The following is a 19,129-nucleotide window of genomic DNA, read 5'->3' as shown; positions in this document are numbered from 1 at the left end:
CTGTTGCCGAAGTAAGACATACCTAGGTGGCAGCAAAAGGATTAAAATTACCATTTATTTCAAGCATCTTCCTATAAGATTACTTGTGCATTTAGTGTATTTTATACACATTACTTACCTGTAAAAACCTCCATTGTGCATAAATTCAAATTCTCCGAGACTGTTGCTGGGCTCTTTCATCTTAGCTTTGTCTGCTAGGGCTGCTGACTTCACATCTATCACTCAAGTGACAAGTTATAATATTTCCCTTCCCTACTCCCCCAGCTGCTACATAAAAATTTATGTAGGGTGGTGAAGGGAAGGGAGGAGGAGCTTGGCCAGCATAGACAGAAGACGCTCCAAGAAGAGAGGGCTATGATGTACAAAAAGCGAGGGGCTGTGTTTGGGAATCGACTAGTCAATTTTTCTAGCAAATTCATTGTTGCATTGCAGGTGAATAAAAAAATAATTTATGAGAAAACACTGCAAATAAGCATTTAAGATCACTTATTTTTCTGTACTTTTTTCTGCAGTTGGGGGTGACAGGGTCTCTTTAAGAGCAGGCGCTTTAAACCTAAATAAGCAACGTACCAAATGTCTAACATTGCAACAACTATTTTAATTAGGGCTATATTTATCTAGTTTAAAAAAAAAAAAAATTGGACTTTTAGGGGCAACAAAAAATTTAAAAAAATAAATAAAGCAGAACTACACGACATCTGAGCACCACTAACCACAATGCTATTTAACTTGTTTTTGATATTCAAAGCAAACTCACCTATTCATGTCTCCATGCTTTATTTTGTTGAGCTATCACTTTGAAAAACACCCCCTAGCATTTCTGGCCGTGGCATTCTTGAGTTAAGAACAGATGATTCACGTAGCATTTATTCCCTGGAATCCATCTGTACTTAGCTCAGGCATGCAGATAGGAGGGTGTGCTTAGATGAGAAAGCTCCTCCTCACCTCCTGAAGACTTGGGTTGTATGCTATCATTTGCCTAGGCCTGGAAATCAGAAAGTAACTGAAGAAATATTTAAAAACAAATTATGCCTAAAAGGAGTAAATATGATATATCATCCTATCTATTTACTAATGCTAGCAGCATAAGGATTAGAAATGGTCAATAAAAAATTGAGAAATCGTAAAATTCCGTTTTTTGGGGTTTTTTTGGGTATTGCAACTCTCCTACTTTTACCTTTACAATTAAAAAAGTCTTAATCTGGTCAAGGGCTACAAGAAAACTACAAATAGCCATAGCGGTGCAAGAGTCTGGTATCACTTATGTGGACCTAGACTTTGGCAACTTTTTCTATTTGGTAAGCCAATAAATGGTATCACACTAAATCTAAACTACTTTCATCAATGGCTATCACAGTGCAACACTGGAGCTGTTATCAAAAAAGTCAGTACTCACTTTTCAGTTGCTCTTTTGCCTAGACACAATTTCTGCATATCAACATTACTGTGTGGCTGTGAGGTGGCTACCATATTAGTGAATTTCATCACAAGTGTACATTTTTACTTATTGATTTGTTACATTGAATTGCACGAAGAAATCCCTGTTAGAGAGCAAAAAACTTTAGATTTTGAGTGTATTTTTACTTTGAGATGATGCTTTGAGGCACTGAAGGACACCTGAGCCTGTCACACCTAACATCACAACAGTCTATCTTTAAAGCATTGTTATAGTAATAAACAGAATGTGGAGGAACATGGAGTTAAAGTAGAAATACCGACAAAACCTTTTTCTTCATTTTGGATAGAGTAAGGGAGAATTATAACCCCTGTGAATTTATTTTTTGCCATCTGTGTCCCATTGGGAAGATTCATAGCCAAAACAGGAAGTGACTAGATCTCTGCAAACTAAGGGATTATCTTGGGGCCCCCCAGGTCACCAGAATGAGTATCCCATTGGATAATTTTCCCTCTATTACTTTTCTGAGGACAACCCAAAATGTGGGGTTTATTTTACTTTCAAATTTGATGATAATGGTAAACAGGACAAATAGAGAGAGTGAATTACCCTAACAGAGGCACAGGCTGCAGTAAAATCCTGTTCTAATCCATCTCCACTCTATCAAAAAAAAAAAAAGAAGTTTTTCTTTCAGTTATACTTTATGAGTAAAAGGTGTCATTAAAGTGATACTAAAGGTTATTTTTTTTTTTTAAATATCAAACATGTTATACTTACCTGCTCCGTGCAGTGGTTTTGCACAGTGCAGACTGGATCCTCCGCTTCTCAAGTCCCCTGCCGGAGCTCCTGGCTCCTCCTTTCTGTCAGGTACCCCCAGAACAAGTAGCTTGCTAAAAGAGCACCTGAAAAGGCATGTTCCCAAGCCACTGCTCTGTGTGTCCATTTACAAACAGAGCAGCGGCTTGGCCCCGTCCCCTCTCTCTCATTGGCTGACTGGCTGTGACTGACAGCAGCGGGAGCCAAAGGCTCCCACTTGCTGTCTCAGCCAATAAGGAGGCACAGATCCAGGACAGCCGAGGCTGCTGTGCACATCAGTGGATAGCGATGGGGCTCAGGTAAATATTGAGGGGGCTGGGGGCACTGCTGCACACAGAAGGTTTTTTACCTTTATGCACAGAAACCTTGAGCCTTTACAACCATTTTAAAGTGTTCTTTATACGTGGAATAAAATACACATACCATTTTATTTTTTTCCCATTTGGACAACTGCAGGTAAACCATACAGGAGAACTGATAATTGGGATGGGTAGAGAGATAGTTAAAGTGAGTCACAAGACTTTGCATAGGCCAGTCTTTCTCAACCTTTTTAATACAATGGAACCCTTGAAATAACTTTCCAGTCTGAAGGAATCCCTGCTAACAAACTATATATCTACAGCCCATGGTGCATTAATGTGATGATCACTTGGAAGAATGAGCCTTAGACGTGTGGTCATTGTGAAGAATGAGCCTTACACGTGTGGTCATTGGGAATAATCAGCCTTACACGTGTGGTCATTGAGAAACATCCTCCTACTCTTGTGGCCATTGAGAAACATCCCCCTACTCTTGTGGCCATTGGGAAGCATCCCCCTACTTTTGTGGCCATTGGGAAGCATCCCCTTTCTTTTGTGGCCATTGGGAAGCATCCTCCTACTCTTGTGGCCATTGGGAAGCATCCCCCTACACTTGTAGCCATTGGGAAGCATCTCCCTGCTCTTGTGGTCATTGGGAAGCATCCCCCTGCTCTTGTGGTCACTGGCAAGAATGCCTCTACTCTGGTGGTCACGAGGAAGAATCCCCCTACTCTTGCAGTCACTGGGAAGAATCCCCCTACTCTTGCGGTCACTGGGTAGAATCCCCCTACTCTTGCGGTCACTGGGAAGAATCCCCCTACTCTTGCGGTCACTGGGAAGAATCCCCCTACTCTTGCGGTCACTGGGAAGAATCCCCCTACTCTTGCGGTCACTGGGAAGAATCCCCCTACTCTTGCGGTCACTGGGAAGAATCCCCCTACTCTTGCGGTCACTGGGAATAGTCCCTCTACAAATAGCTAAAGAGATCATTGTTGTCGGTGGCTACTTATCTGACAGACAGAAATTGTGCAAAGAACACCTAGTGACCTATGGAGAAGCCCTAGGGTTCCACAGAACCTCGGCTGAGAAAGGCTGGTATAGGCTGCAAAAAGGCAGACTATGGGGGATGTGTATAGATAGCACACTGCTTCAAATAATGCATTCTGGTTTGTATTTCTATATTTTCTCTAAACAACATGGTTGAATGAGAAAAGGAGTGTATGAAAGGAAACGTGCTAATGGCAGAAATGGATGCCTAATACAGCCCTGCTCCCAAAGGCAGAACCTAGTTACTTTAGACAACACAGACTGTTGGACAAACCTAGCCTCACTTTTATAGGTGAGGCCCAATGTGTTCGTATGTTACAATAACTGATAATTCATTCATGTAAAGGAATGGGTGTACCCTTTGGACAACGACTATGTGCCATCCTGTGCCAAGGTCAGCCTGACTGTGTGTACACTAATTCTGTGTGACTGTTCTGACACGTTCTGGTGAAGGGAATGGTAACGAGCTCCTGCTGTTTGCCACAACCATCACTCTTGTCCGGGGTCACTATTTCTGACTGCAGTGCGATGCTCATCTCAGCTGGGCCTGCAGTAAGACTGTGCCCTTTTCTTGCTGGAGGGAGGTCTCCGAATGCAGGCACTTACATATCGAAGAGCTCTTGCACACCTGTGTCATGCTTGCCAACTTAACAGCTGTGCAGAGAAATCCTTCTGTTTTTGGTCATAAACAATGAACCACTAGGCAAAACAAACCCCCAAAAAACGCAGGACGCAGAAACAAACTCACAGCATATTTTCTAGCGAAGTCCTTGGTGCACCAAGATTCCTTAAGTAAAACTGGCCACATATAGGCCACGTCTTTTGTTACGTTCAGCAAAGACATTTTCATATCTTCATAACTTCAGTATGGGATCAATGAATGGCTGATAGTATAAAAACTAACACCTTTACATGCCTGTTTAAATGAGAGTCAGAATGCCCATTTACAGTCTCCATTGGAAGTATATAAGACAGCGTGACAACACAAGAAAGACACTGGGGGGCAAGGACAGAACATTGTCACCCTATAGCAGGAAGTGCCAGAACAAGGACCTTCTTGGCAGGATTAATATAATGGAACAATATTAAAAATGACACTAACACGGTAAAACCTATTTAAATTATTAAGCCATCCACATTTATTTATATATTTATTTATTACAGGTACTTATATAGTGCCGTCAATTTACGCAGAGCTTTAAATATACTTTGTAAGATCACATCAGTCTCTGCCTTCAAGGTCCCAATCTAAGGTCCCTAACTCACATTCATAAATACACATATTAGGTCCAATTTAGACAGGAGCAAATTAACCTACCAGCATGTCATGGAGTGTGGGAGGAAACCCATGCAGGCACAGGGAGAACATGCAAACTCTGTGCATGTAGTGCCACGCTCCCTGTATTTAAAAAATAAAAACTTGCTAAACACTACTCACCCTCTTCATGGTCCAGCACTCCATGTTCTCCTCCATCCTGTGCTGCTGGTCTATTCCTGGTTGAGTGATGCAGAAAATGTCAAGAATCCACCCCTGAGGGCTGTGTGATCAAAATGGCCTGAGCTTGCAGAGTACAGCACCCACATCATTGTGTGCTCATAGTTTCCTGCAACATTCAGGAGCTGCTCAAAGCTGGAGATCAGAGGAGGAAGAATAGGACTCACCATATAACAACAGGACCAAAGATATCAGGAAATAGGTATGCATAGAGAAAATAGGGGAAAAAATGAATGTCAGGGTGGTGGTAGGAAACTGTCTTTAAAGCTTATGAGTTTAGTTATTGGGTTTCAATCTACTTTAATTACATTATGCTGTTCACATTAACATACATATAGAATAAAGTTTAAAAATGTTTTCCCCTCAAAGAAAGGCAGGTTGATGAAAACGGGCACAACAGAAAAATGGGGCTACTACCTACAGCACCCATTATTCATTATGATGTCATTTTGGGCAGTAGCTCCACTTTTCTTTGTTCCAGGTTGCCCAGTTCCTACTCTCTTAAACTGCTAAACAAGACCCCCATTTAAAAAATAAATAAATAAATAAAGCTTCAACCAAATACAGCATGAACACAGCAGCATCTCCGAGAATGAAGAGGTAATAAATATTTTAAGCTGCGCATTATTAACACCTTTGCATTGTGCCACTAATGGCAGTGCAGGGACTAAATTGGAAGCGGGAGACTCACATCTCACTCACAGTAAAAACAGGCCAGTGCAAGCATTTATTAAAAAAGTGCAATCGTGCTGTCAATACACATTAAGGGCACAGGATCCTGACAGGCTGGAAAATTCCACAGCTGAAGTCGGCTCTCTCCAGCTCCTAACAGGGAACGTTTCACAATGAACAATCCGCCCTGGTACACACGACTTGGAACTATAATGATTCCCACGCCATTCAAGCTTGTTGGCAAATAAACAGATACGCTTGCACTAACTGCCTTAATCATTGGCGTTTCCTAAATAGCAAAATGAAAATGCCATGATTCATTTTAACCATGTTTTTTCCCCCTAAGCAAGATACACATTTTTACCTTTTTATGCATTACAGCATTAATTATGGGAAAGTACAGTATATATAAAACATTTAGGTTAATTTTGGAGAAAAGTGCTAGTAATAAAACTAGGCCTTCCACGCACTAAATGGTCACAATGTCTGTGGCCACCTGACCATCACACCTATAAGAGCTTCCTGGATATCCCATTTTAAAACCATGGGCATTAATATGGTGTTGTCCTCCTGTTTGTTGCTATAAAGCCTTCACTCTTTTGGGAAGGTTTACCAACAAGAATTTGGAATTTGTGTACCATCTGACTTCCTCCACACCAAACACGTCAACCCAGGTCCTTATGAATCTGGCTTTATACACTGGGGCACAGACATGGTAGAACAGAAAATGGCCTTGAATAAACTGTTGCCACAATGTTGGAAGCGCACAATTTTCTAAAATGTTTTGTAGATTTAACAGTAGCCTTCACAATGGGTCGCTGAGGGGAGGAGCAGTGGTCTTCCCTTCTCCTTACCTCCCCTTCACCATTCTCCCCTTCCTTTTACCCTTCTGTCCTCTCCTTCCCTCTCCTCCCCCTTTTTTTTTCTCTTTTTCCCCCTGGCGTTGTTGGTGCAACCTGACAGTCCCGACAGTCGGGACAAGGGGGTGCTGAGGGGAGGACCAGTGGTTTTCCCTTGTTCTTCCCTCCCCTCCACCATTCATCCCTTTCATTTACCCTTCGGTCCTCTCCTTTCCCCTTTCAACCCCCGCTCCCCCCTCCCCGCTTTGTTGGAGCAACCAGACAGCTGTCGGACAATTTTGTTAGTTTATCCACTCACTAGTTTCTGGTTTGTTTAGAAATTAGTTTTAAAAAGTATAGGGGAGGGTTCTTATGACACGCTACAAAATGGGGACTCATGCTAACATATAGAGTTTAAGTAGAGCATACTCGATTACAAGCTCCCTGGTAAACGAGGTAAAATTTGATATGTACTGTACATATCTTGTTTATAAATACGACTATTTAAAAAAAAAAAAAAAAAGTACCGTTCTCTGAATGAGTCATTTTAAGGGGTGCCTACATAATTTTAGCCATAGAGTGTATAGAAGTATTTAGCTTTTTCCCTACAAGGGCTAACCATTTGTAGTTACTAGGTGAGCAAGTACTAACCACCTCACCCCCTCGGTCTCTGCCCGAATCACACACCTACTGAGCGACATATCAGATTGGATGTCGCTCCACTTCCTTAAACTGAATCTCTCCAAAACCGAGTTTCTTGTCTTCCCCCCAGCCCGAACCCCAACCCCCACTGACTTCTCCATCACATCCAACAACGCCAATATCAAACCCGCCCTGCAGGCCAGAGTACTTGGTGTCATTCTGGACTCCAACCTATCCTTCCAGCCCCAAGTCCAATCTTTAACAAACTCGTGCAGACTCCACCTCCGCAACATCGCCAAAATCCGCACATTCCTAACCCCAGAAACCACTAAACAGCTCATCCACTCCCTCATCATATCACGACTCGACTACTGCAACTCCCTCCTCACTGGCCTGCCTCGCCGCTGGCTATCCCCGCTTCAGTCCATCCTGAATACGGCTGCCAGACTCATTCACCTTTCCAACCGCTCCGTTTCTGCCACCCCCCTCTGCCAATCCCTCCACTGGCTTCCGATTGCGCAACGGATCAAATTTAAAATCCTAACACTGACGTACAAAGCCGTCCACCATACTGCCCCGAACTACATCACCGACCTAATATCCAAGTACCACCCAGCACGCACACTCCGCTCCTCACAAGACCTCCTTCTCTCTAGTTCCCTGGTCTCCTCCTCCCATGCCCACCTCCAGGACTTCTCCAGGGTGTCACCCATCCTCTGGAACTCCCTTCCCCAACCCATCAGATTATCACCTACTCTCCTCTCCTTTAGGCGCACCCTGAAAACCCATCTCTTCAGGGAAGCCTACCCCCTGCTAACTTGACCGACCTCCTCCACTCTCCCTACCACTCCATCCTCCACAGCTATCTCCTCCTGTACCACTATCCCATCCCTTCTAGATTGTAAGCTCAAAAGAGCAGGGCCCTCGATCCCCTCATGTCTTGCATTGTATTGGTATTGTTCTGTCACATGTTCTGTCCCCCTTTGTAATGTACAGCGCTGAGTGAACTATTGGCGCAATATAAATACTGTATAATAATAATAATAAGCTCAGCTCAGGTGGTTGCTGAGAAATGTACCTGCATAGTACAATACCAACATGGAGCATCTACGCTTATAGTAAACTAAAATATTTGTCATGATTTTGAACTTTAGCCTGTTCTATTTTATCTACCAAAAGGAGTCCTTGTTAGTATTAACTAGCAGTCCACTGTACATAGTTTTCACTTGCAGATATTTCTCATACTGTAAAGTTTCTGACACTTCTGTATGATTATCCACAGGAAATGGAATCATTAGTTTGCCATCCATGAAAACTGGATATGGTTAATTGTTTTTTAAAGAACACTGACCATTATCAATGATAAAGATCTTTTCAATGGCTTCTTTTTGCAGTGAGCCATTGGTTCCTAAAAATCGGAGAATTCTGGATACAATTCCATCGCACAAAATGTCTATTGCCAGCAACACACATTAAGAACTAAAATCACGGAATCATATGAGGATGTATTTCTACAGCATCTTACAAGTCCAATCAATATAAATGCTAAAAGCCAAGCTAACAGACAGCTTAATTACCCAAAAAACATCCGATCATCATCCTGACCAGAAAACACAATCAACCAATCCTGGACTCTGCAAGAAGGACAAATGCATTCACATATTTTAGGCCCCGTATGTGGTCCGAGAACAGCTGTTTGGCTCAATAAGCCCTGTTTTATGACAAACTATTAGCCTGCAGCCTTTACACATTCTGCTCTGAGGGCTACCACGGGCCTAGAATGGTACCAATAAATACACATTATCATTATGGCAAGTTTACCAAAGTTTGGTTATGTACATTAACATGGGCTTTGACTGCCAGGGATACATAGTCCCCATAGTCCATTCATGAGTATTTTTTGGGATATATTTTCTGCAAAATTGGTTGGCTATTGGAATGCCAACTAGGCATCTGGAACATCATACAGACACTCACACCTGAGATACGTACTACAGAAAAGACTAATGTTAAATGTTTGCATGATATAGCCTACTGTTCCTTTTTAGCAAAATAGTAGAGCTGGGATTTTCTGGTGCTTCCTATAAACATAGTATATTAATGTGCATGTTTATAGGAATGTGGGTAAAAAAAAAAAATGACTGCTTGGCATTCCCTAGCTTTCAAATGCCACTAAATATCCATGTTTTACCTAGAATTTGATAACTACTAGATTTTGCTGAGAACTTCCATATCAAGGTATATGTGTCCCACATACGTTCTTCAGAAAGAGCTATAGAGAATAAGGAAGGTTAATTTTGTCCAACACAGAATATTTTCTTCCAGCAAACCCCCTTTTTTTGCCTTAGCTCCCGACAAGTAGGGCTTTAATACTCAGCGTGTGATGAGAGATGAAACCAAGTGTGAACAACTTTCAAGTCCCATGAGGGGGCTGACTGTTCAAGCTGTCAGGTTCAATTGCATCATTCGACATTATTCAATGCCCCAAACTGCTCTCTAATTGTTAGGGGCTTAACATATTCAGCGCCTTTGTTTAGGCTAATGCCGAAGTGCCCACAAGTCGACTTTCCATAAAGAAGAGGGTGGGATTTCATTGTACTTAAACCATTCTAAACTCTGCACCACCGTAGTCTCTAGTGCCATCCCGGGTCTGAAAAACCGACTTTGAGACTGCTTTAATCAGTTTATATCCTATCAATTCGCCCCTTATTTTATTACTACAGATATAGCAGGAGATTTTGCTACATTAATACAGAGACAGTTCAGTGGCTGAATACAATCACAGAAGAGACTGCTCCCTTTCAGTTCATCCGCTTCAAGTCTTTGTAAGTTTTTTTTTTTTTTTTTGTGTCATGTTTTGTGTTGTCTTTCCCCCCTACCTAATATAAGATGTGACACCTCACAGTAACCATGCAGAAAGCCTTTAGATTTCTCTGAAGATCCGTTGCCCTGCTGACAAACGCTTATTTTTTTCAGTTGAATTCTTTACGCTGTTGATAATGAGATGGGGTCAAGCAGATTATTCACTTCCTGTTCTGTCGCTGCTTTGTGTTACTAAGAGAGAGGAAGTTAAAACCGAAAAAGAAGACGCACAGTAAACAAACCCAGAGCCCACAAAGTTCAACATTTAGATGTCGTGCTTTTCTTTAAGGAATCCTTCTTGTGGCTGATCAGAGGAAAGTTAGACAGTTGATCTTTTTCCTAACCAGGTATTGAAATAGGTTATGGGCTTTTTTATGTGGTATTTCAGATTAGTAAACCAACAAGTAAAGACTCCTTTAATACAGTTTATTATTTCCCACAATGATTTGGAAGCTATTGTATTCTCTATTGTATTCCTAGCTGCTGTATGAGCTACTAGCAACTAGTATTGCAGAGGTTTCGAGTGCAACCTATATCAGGTCATTTTCCCATGGCTTATGTATTTTAAAGACAACTGGTTTTACTATGTATAAATGTGCCTATAAAAGGACCTTTCAACTATTAATCTTCCATCCATCCCATCCTCACTTTGAACACTGCAACATAGTATGGAGGAATCCTTGCTTCCTGTAATCTTCGGTCAGATAGAATACACAGTTCATACTACTCGTACTTCAGTATCACATTCAGAATGCCATTGCACCTAGAAAACACTATGTCATTTTAGATTTACCATCAAGAACTGATGAAAGTAATTTGAAGAGCACAGTTCTAGAGCCTCGTACACACGATGAGAATGATCGTGTTTTTTTTTTTGCATGCTAGCATCATATCTAAAATGAAGCAGTTACTAAAGTTATGAAAATTCTCATACGACAGAACACAACTTTGGATGTAATGTAATGTATTGTATAGTTTTGTAATGTATTCTTTCGTTTCTGAGCATGCAAGGACTTGGTCACTATTTTTTTTGAGCAAATACTTTACTGATTAAATGAAAATCGCTCGTTCTGGTATTTTCGTGCTTGTCCCTTCAGATAATTTTGCATGAACTGTTGTGATCGGCTCTCGAAAGCTGTGTAATAATGATCAGATTACTGGATGATCACTCTGAAAGTGGTATTTTTCGTCCAATTTTCTCATCGTGTGTACTAAGCTTTACTTGATGGAAAATCCTAGAGATGTAAAAAGTACAGATCTATGTATGCATAGAGTACGCAATATACAACTGGGGAAAAGAAAGCATACTGGTTAAAAAAAAATTGTACATTGTATGTGGTACAGTGAAAACCAAAAGTTTAACTCTTCAAATAACCAGATCCTAAAAAAAATAACAGATATTCGTGTGTGTGTACATGTGTGTGTGTGTGTGTGTGTGTGTGTGTTGGAGGAATTATCACTTCTAAACAATGGTTTTATTTCTTTTTCTTTAGACTGGTTTGAAAAGTAAATTTGAATATTTCCAAAGTCAATTTTAAATATATGAAACAATAAAAAAAATCCATTCAATCAATAGTGAAAACAATAGAACTGAATAGAACAAAAAAGTAATTTGGCACCATGAAAAATAGATATTTAATTAAAAAAAAAAAAAAAAGAATTCCCATGGAATAAAAAAAAAGAAGAAAAGCTAACCTTGTGTGCTGCAAGCATAAAAGGTAAGAAATGCAAACACAAAAAATATATCATACTTATCAACCTGCTATAAACGATACCACTGGGATGCATGTTGATTGTAATCTACACACTAAAGAGTACCAGCAGGGTCTTACTAATGGTTTACCGGGATCTGTGCACATTTTAAAGCTCTACTAGTTAAACTCTGACCAACAAAAATAAGAGCAGTAGGCAAACCAGAGGGACACGGAACAGCAATATTACAGCATTGCTATCAAAAACTTGATGTCTTGACAAAAGCAAGCAAATATGTTTACAAACCACAAGATGGCTTGAGGGCGCTAAGCATATGTCTAGATTTCAGCAGAAAGAAATGTGGTTTTCATTTTAAAACTTGTTATAACCATACATTGAAAGATTTTGGGTGGACAAAAGAAGAGAAAACATGTATAAAAATGAAAAGACAACAAAAAAAAAAAAAATCAGCAAAGGAAAGTCCTATTAGCATGGTGACCAACTGCACATGTATAATCAGGGAAAGAGGTGTGTCAGTTAAGAGGTGTGTCAGTTAGTCACTTTCATACATTTTCAAAGCAGCATGAGGCAACTGACAGAATTTCACCCTAATAGCTCCTGGCTGAAAAAAACTGCAACATATAACACGCCAGAGGCAAGTTTCAGGAATAACGAGAGCATATGCCAAACATCGACAAATTACATCTGCAAAGAGGAAGCAAGATGACAAGATTCAACCTCATGAAATAGATTGTTCAGCACAAAGGGTCTCTGCTTAGTGTATTAAGAATGTTTATCCCATATATATATTTACACATTTATGTCCCTATCATTCCACACCACTCAAACAGGACAGAAAAGGGGAAAAGAATACGTTGGCATCAAGAATCTCTACGATGCATTGCGTAAAGGGACACATTATGCACATGGCACTACTTTGGCTTGTTCTGCTTTTCATACCATGGGCATTTTGGAATTTGTCTATGGAAATTTGTACCCATTCAGCCAAAAAAGCATTTGTGAGATCAGGTACTGATGATGGATGAGAATATCTGTCTAGCAATCAGATTTCCAAATTGTCCCAAAGATTGTTCAGTAGGGTTGAGGTCATCGCTCTCTGCAGGCCATTCAAGTTCCTTCGCTACAAACGTATTAAACCATGTCTATATGTACAGGGCACAGTCAAGCTGGAACACGGAAGGGCCTTCTCCAAACTTTTACCACCACACAATTGTTAAACTGTTTTCGTAAGCTGTAGTATTAACAGTATCCTTCAGTGTAAACACCTGAACTCAATTTGGAGGAGTCACCACACACTTTTGGCATTACAGGTAGGTGTGATGGTTAGGTGTCCACAATCATTTGGCCATATACATTCACTGTTCACTTTATTAGGTACACCTCGCTAGTGCCAAGAAAATATCCCCCACACCATTACACCACCACTACCAGCCTGAACAGTTGAAATACTGAGACCAGACCGTCTGGCACCAACAAACATGCCACGGTCAAAGTCACTTAAATCCTCTTTCTTCCCCATTCTGATGCTTGGTTTGAATTTCAGAAAGTTGTCTTCACATCATCTACATCCCTAAATGCATGGAGTTGCTGCCATGTGATTGGCTGATTACCAATTTGTGTTACCAAGGAATTAAACAGGTGTACCTAATAAAGTGGCTGGTGAGTATTATAGTGTCAAATGATTGTTGGTGTCATTAGCATAACCTAAATGAATTTACAGTAGAACCTGGAGCAGTCTATCTCATCCTTTAACGTAGAAGAACCTTTGAAATAACTTTTTGGTCTCAGAAAACTCTATATATAGTTACTATATCTACAGCTCATGATACATTAGTGATATGCTTAGTGGTAAGAAAGCCCTTTACAACTGTGGTCATGGAGTCCTTACATATAGCTAAAAAGATCACTGGTGTTGGTGGTAGCTTATCTGAAAATCAGAAATGGTTTGTTGCAACCTTTGGAGTAACCCTAGTTGATTAAAGCTGACCTAGAGGATCCAAACCATGCCTGCCTATTCTGCAACCTTCTTCAGAAGGAAATTTGGTTCCACGTATACCAATCTGACAGTACAACATTGTATTATGAGCAATAAAGGGTGAATGCCTAACCAAATAATACATTAAACTCTTATCCAATCGGGTAGGCCCTTGCAGTATAAAGTTATTGATAAATCTAAAGTAGATTGTACAGTCTGATTGCGAAGAGCCAGCTTAAAATGTATATACAGTGGATATAAAAAGTCTACACACCCCTGTTAAAATGTCAGTTTCTGTGATGTAAAAAAAAGAGACAAAGATAAATCATTTCAGAACTTTTTCCACTTTTAATGTAACCTACAAACTGTATAACGCAGTTGAACAACAAACTGAAATCTTTTAGGTGGAGGGAAGTAAAAATAAAAAACTAAAATAATATGGTTGCATAAGTGTGCACACCCTTAAATACTTTGTTGAAGTACATCTTTTTGGGTAGGAGTCTATCAGCATATCACATCTTGACTTGGCAATATTTGCCCATTCTTCCGTGCAAAAACACTCCAAATCTGTCAGATTGCGAGGGCATCTCCTGTGCACAGCCCTCTTCAGATCACCCCACCGATTTTCGATCGGTTCCAGGTCTGGGCTCTGGCTGGGCAATTCCAAAACTGTATTCTTCTTCTGGTGAAGCCACTCCTTTGTTGTTTAGATGTATGCTTTGGGTCGTTGGCATGCTGAAAGATAAAGTTCTTCAGCTTTCTAGTGGAAGCCTGAAGGTTTTGTGCCAATATTGACTGGTATTTGAAACTGTTCATAATTCCCTCTACCTTGACTAAGGCCCCAGTTCCAGCTGAAGAAAAACAGCCCCAAAGTATGATGCTGCAACCACCATGCTTCACGGTGGGTATGGTGTTCTTTTGGTGATGTGTAGTGTTTTTGCACCAAACATTTCTTTTGGAATTATGGCCAAAAGGTTCAACCTTGGTTTCATCAGACAACAATACAAATATAGCCGGGCTTGGATGTTTTTCTTTGTAAGAAAAGGCTTCCATCCTGCCACTCTACCCCATAGCCCAGACATATGAAGAATACGAGAGATTGTTGTCACATGTACCACACAGCCAGTACTTGCCAGATATTCCTGCAGCTCCTTTAATGTTGCTGTAGGCCTCTTGGCAGCCTCTCAGACCAGTTTTCTTCTCATCTTTTCATCAATATTGGAGGGACGTCCAGTTCTTGGTAATGTCACTGTTCTCCACTTGATGATGACTGTCTTCACTGTGTTCCATGGTATATCTAATGCCTTGGAAATTCTTTTGAACCCTTCTCCTGGTTGATACCTTTTAGCAATGAGATCCCTCTGATGCTTTGGAAGCTCTCTGCAGACTATTGCTTTTGCTGTAGGATGCAACTAAGAAATTGTCAAGAAAGACCTATTAGAACAACTGAACTTTATTTGGGGTTAATCAGAGGCACGTTAAATGATGACAGGTGTGTACTGTCTCCTATTTAACATAATTTTTAATGTGATTGCTTAATTCTGAACACAGCTACATCCCCAGTTATATGAGGTGTGCACACTTATGCAACCACATTATTTTAGTTTTGTATCTTTACTCCCCCCTCCCCCCCAAAAAAAAAAAAAGATTTCAATTTTTTTCTTAATTGTGTTCTGCAGTCTATAGGTCACATTAAAGGTGGAAAAAGTTCTGAAATGATTTATCTTTGTCTCATTTTTTTACATCACAGAAACCTGACATTTTAACAGGGGTGTGTAGACTTTTTATATCCACTGTAAAACCTATCAATGAATGCCACTTATGTGCTGCCTTTTGGTCTGCTAAATATAGCATCTCTTGGGGGTCCAATTAACCCTCCCAGTTCTCATCTTGGGAATGCTGAATGTTTGGGACATGGGAGCATAGATGGAGAAACTGGGCAGGGTTGACACCACTCAGGAGCAGAGTGCATTTCTGCATTGCAATCCCCAGATTTTTTTTTTGTACTTGCAGAGCCTTTACATGGAAAAACTTGGGGAAATGTGTATGTGCTGCAGAGTAAAAGACATACTACATATGTTACTTTAGTTTTTGCCCTGACATACATGCTAACTGGGACACAATCTACTTTTAGAACAGCTTACTAACAAACAGTTGACTGCACACAAATGTGCTGTCCTCAGGAAGAAATCCATAACATGTTTAAATTTGGAGACCTTCACCAGAAAGAAATCACCACTTGGGTCCCGATTGCCAGGGGCAACAATTGTTGTGGGATATTTATAAACTGCTACAGGCGTGCATTTTCTGTCTACTGCAGAAAAAAAAAAAAAAAGGGATAATTATCAAAAAATGCAGTTAAGCACACTTTGTAAATAATCTGTATTTTGCAGGGGGAAAAAAACCCCATACACACATTTTATGAAACACGCAAGTCTGCTGCCAGCAGGGGTTTACTAATTCCCGTCATGTTTTATTTACAGTTCATAGGAAACGCAGAACAGTTTTTGCTTCATGAATTCAAACTTTTTAAAATGTCTCTATCTCTGTAACCTGAATTTTGGAAAACAGAACATGCTGCAGAGTGCGTCCTGACCAACCCTCGGTGCGGTTAAACTGTTTTTTACATTAGTAACAATGTTGTTCTGGCGAGGAATTAACTGTCAAAAATTAAGGAGCTGACATGCTATTAAACTCATCTCGATGACACGAGGAAGAGCGGGATTTCTGGAGAGCAGACAATGCAGCTGACAGGCAGACTACTTAAAACAAATTTTTAGACCACAGACAGCTTGCGTTCAGCTCAATGTCATTCCATCACTGTGAGACTATTATGGGATGACTCCATAAAGAACCTGGAGCAGATTTATGTAGGGAAGGATTTCACTATTCCTCCAAGGCAAAGCTACAATTAAAAAAAAACACAGGAACAAAAATGTGAACATCGCACTTTAGCCAGACATGACAACAAATACACCAGAGCAAATAATACATAACTTTTCTACCTGTCTGCATATTTACACAATTCTAAAACTGTGCTTTTCCACAACTTGTCCAGCAATTAAGTGAAACAAAAACAAACCAAACTACCATGTTTAAAATACGATATAGAGAAATAAATACTACATCAGTTAATATAATGCAATTAAAGTGGTATTAAACCCCAAAGCAAACATTTTATTGCAGCTTAACAATTCTTAGATGTGGTGGTTGCATTAGTTTTTTTCTAGGATTTCTTTAATTTATTTTCACCTGGTGATCTGGCCCGCAAGTCTGTTTTTCAACAGAACAAGCTCTCCTGCAAATGTGTCAGTTAGTGTGTTGATACAAACCATATACCACTGACAAACGTGCTTAAAACAATGATCAGCTTTTATTTATGTGAAAACTTTATCCCAAAAGGAAAATGGTTGCTGTAACTGCTTGTGTAGCTGAAGTTAGGCTTTAATTTGTTAGAATATCTGAATCTGCTACTACATCTAACACTCCCCTCCCATCCCCCAGACTAACAATACCTCTGTCCAAAGGTGCCCCCTGTGCTCCTTCACTCAGAGTGGGGGGCACACTAATAAAGGAGGTGTGTTACTGGCCAGATCACCAGGTGAAAAGCCTAAAAAAGAAAACCAATGCAACCACCACACCTAAGGATTAATAAACTGCAATATATTACCTTTTGGGTTTAATAACAATTTAAGATAACTCAAGAGAGACGGTTTCCCATTGCATGGCACAGTCATGACTTCAACATTCATGACTTCCATCGTTTTTTTACTTTGTACCAACCTTACCACTTAAATTTTGACCAGTCAGGTCAAAAAATGTATTGATAATTGCGTAGGGTATAGGTGTCTGTAATCTCCCACTTTTGCCGTTACGAAAAGTCCATGGGTCAGCCTGGAATTTCAGGGAGCAAGGCATTCCTGAAATAAACTGGCACTATGACTGCCTGTGCACACATTTCACTGTTCTCTGACATATATGGGTAGCTGAAAGCCCAATTCTAGGCTTTGGTCTCAAACCCTTCCTCAATGAACCCCTCCTGAAGCAACCCCGGCAAAGTTATTTTCCTCTACTTCCTCCAGTGGTGGACAGATCTTTTATGTTGAAGAGAGCAGGACCACGAAATGACAGGGTGCTGCCTTCTGCAGCATTCTTCAGTGAGCCCAGGGCAAGCCTTGACACCCTTGAGTTACAATAAGTGGGATGAACAACACTGGGTGTCATTAAACCCAGAGGAGGAGCAGAACCGCATCACTGGATTGGGTAGCAGAGAGTTTGTTTGGGGACAGTGCTGGAAATCAGGTAAGTATAGTAAACTGGAACTGCTTTCTTATTTTTGGAAAAAGCTGTGAAGTGACTTTTTTTTATGGCCAGGTTGGACTTGAGCTTGAAGAGAAACTTAAACAACCCATTAAAATGTAATTAATTCAAACAAACTTTACAGCTGTTTTTCAGTTTTGTTCGTCTTACAACAAATTTAAAACAAAAGTTGAAGTGTGTGTGGCCAGCAAGTAGTAGCAAATAATGGAAAGGGTGGGGGGGGGGGGGGGGATGGATGAGGCAATTTCAAATTGGCTAACCTAATATTTAGGTATATTTTAGGTCATCCACCAAAATGCCTTAAAATGATATTAAAGCTTCCTTTCTTTAAATCAAAAAAGGCATATTACACTTGCTCTGTGTAATGGTTTGGCACAGAGCAGCCTTGATCTTTGTCTTCTCAGGTCCTGCGCTGGTGTTCCTGGCTCCACCGCACTCGCTTAAAACCTGCTGCTTTCCATGGGGGCACTTGTGTGTGCTCGTTTCCGAGCCTCCCTCTCTGTGTCTCTTGACACAGACAGTGGGGGTTGGCCCCACCCCCCGCTCCTTTGCCACTGGATTTGATTGTCAGGAGCAGGAGCCTATGGTTCCTGCTGCTATCAATCTGCCCAGTGAGGAGGGACAGAGCAGGGAGAGGCACTGCACATCACTGGACTGACTTCAGGCTCAGGTAGTAGAAGGGGGGGGGTGATGGGGGGAGAAGGTTTTTTACCCTAATGCCTACAAAGCATTAAGGTACAAAACTTTGAGGCTTTAGAACCACTTTTAAAGAGGTAAAGTTCAATATAAATCCTTACAAATGGCTTTAGGTTTCCTGGCTCACGTTGTTTTCCTTTAGTAGCCCAAGTTACTGTATCAAATCATATGCTCAGCCGAAAAGATTTTACTGCTATTTGGGGCTCCGTTAAAGGAGAAGTACAGCCAAAGCTCTTTTGGCTGTACTTCTCCTGTGGAATACAGGACTGCAGTTCGTTTTGTACTCCCATGACCCATTTTCAGCTGACAGCCGGCTGAAGCCCGCTGTTGGCTCACGTCAAAACCAGTCCAGGCTGG

The 19,129-nt window shown here is 40.7% G+C and overlaps 1 protein-coding gene and 1 long non-coding RNA gene across 4 annotated transcripts in view; one reads left to right on the top strand and one right to left on the bottom strand.

Annotated features, from left to right (window-relative positions):
• The window catches only part of MLLT10 (MLLT10 histone lysine methyltransferase DOT1L cofactor), a 272,303-nt gene that overhangs the window by 64,670 nt on the left and 188,504 nt on the right, over positions 1–19,129 (bottom strand). The window lies entirely within an intron of this gene.
• LOC149449109 (uncharacterized) lies at positions 9,756–11,144 on the top strand. Its single transcript, XR_016315455.1, has 2 exons — positions 9,756–10,031; positions 10,183–11,144. It is a non-coding gene; the product is annotated as an uncharacterized LOC149449109 (long non-coding RNA).

Source organism: Staurois parvus, unplaced genomic scaffold (genome assembly GCF_062004578.1).
Source record: "Staurois parvus isolate SC_StPar_1 unplaced genomic scaffold, SC_StPar_1.0 ptg000636l, whole genome shotgun sequence".
Taxonomy (NCBI): domain Eukaryota; kingdom Metazoa; phylum Chordata; class Amphibia; order Anura; family Ranidae; genus Staurois; species Staurois parvus.
The sequence above is the reverse complement of the archived record's forward strand: the minus strand, read 5'-3'. Positions and strand labels throughout refer to the sequence as shown.